Source organism: Otolemur garnettii, unplaced genomic scaffold (genome assembly GCF_000181295.1).
Source record: "Otolemur garnettii isolate 467f Iridium unplaced genomic scaffold, OtoGar3 scaffold00121, whole genome shotgun sequence".
Taxonomy (NCBI): domain Eukaryota; kingdom Metazoa; phylum Chordata; class Mammalia; order Primates; family Galagidae; genus Otolemur; species Otolemur garnettii.
Window position 1 is genome coordinate 6,464,758 of NW_003852516.1, and position 1,361 is coordinate 6,466,118.

The 1,361-nt window shown below is 45.7% G+C and overlaps 1 protein-coding gene across 1 annotated transcript in view; it reads right to left on the reverse strand.

Annotated features, from left to right (window-relative positions):
- Nucleotides 1-1,361, reverse strand: part of GSR (glutathione-disulfide reductase) — a 49,193-nt gene that overhangs the window by 11,547 nt on the left and 36,285 nt on the right. The gene's annotated exons all lie outside the window — the stretch shown is intronic.

The following is a 1,361-nucleotide window of genomic DNA, read 5'->3' on the forward strand; positions in this document are numbered from 1 at the left end:
GCCCGCCACAACGCCCGGCTATTTTTTGGTTGCAGCCGTCATTGTTGTTTGGCGGGCCCAGGCTGGATTCGAACCTGCCACCTTGGGTGTACGTGGCTGGTGCCTTAGCCACTTGAGCCACAGGTGCCGAGCCCTCTTTTCTTTTTTTTTTGAGACAGACTCTCACTCTGTAGCCCAGGCTAGACTGCCATGGTGTCAGGCTAGCTCACAGCAACCTCAAACTCCTGAGTTCAAGCAATTCTTCTGCCTCAGCCTCCCAAGTACCTAGGACTACAGACCTACATTAGAACATCCAGCTAATTTTTCTATTTTTGATAGAGATGGGGTCTCACTTTGGTCAGCCTAGTCTCAAACTCTTGACCTAAAAGGATCCTCCCACCTTGGCCTAGAGTGCTAGGATTATAGATATGAACTGTGCCTGACCTTAAATATGAAGCAATTGGAATTTAGAGAAATTAAGCAGCTTGCTCAAGGCTATGAAACTGTTAAGTAATAGAACTCATGTTCAAATTCAGACCAAACTCTGCCAACCATGCTGCAAGCTACTACTATTCCAGATTCTACTTCAAAATTAAAAAAAAAACAGGGCAGTGCCTGTGACTCAGTGGGCAGGGTGCCTGCCCTATATACCGAGGGTGGTGGGTTTGAAACCAGCCTAGCCAAACTGCAAAACAAAACTTAGCAGGTGTTGTGGCCGGCACCTGTAGTCTCAGCTACTCGAGAGGCTAAGACAAGAGAATTGCCAAAGCCCAGGAGTTGGAGGTTGCTGTGAGCTGTGATGCCACTGCGCTCTACCAAGGGCGACAAAGTGAGACTCTGTCTCTAAAAAACAACAAAAAGAAAGACCCAAAAAACAAAAAGAGAGAAAAAAATTATAAAAAACAAACAAATAAGAATGTCAACTGCATATATAGCATTGGGCCAGCCAAAAGAGACAGCTTCATATTTGTTTTCATCTCCGGTTTCACAGTGTCCAGGACAGTTACACACCCAGCAATCTGCAGATGATACTGCAGATGATAAGGAATCAGTACAGGACTTTGAAAAGACATTCACATAGCAAAGAGGAAGTCTGTAAGAAGGAAACTGCTAGGCAATCCAGATCAGAGGTGGCAGGGGACTGATCCAGGGTAATAACTCGAGAAAGAGAAAATAATTTCTTTCTTCCTTTTTTTTTTTTTTTTTTAAGAGATTGAGTTTTGGCTTGGTGCCTATGGCTCAAGTAGCTAAGGCGCCAGCCATATACACCTGAGGTGGCGGGTTCAAATCCAGCCCAGGCCCACCAAATAACAATGACGGCTTCAACCAAAAAATAGCCAGGCAATGTGGCGAGCGCCTGGGGTCCCAGCTACTTGGGAGGC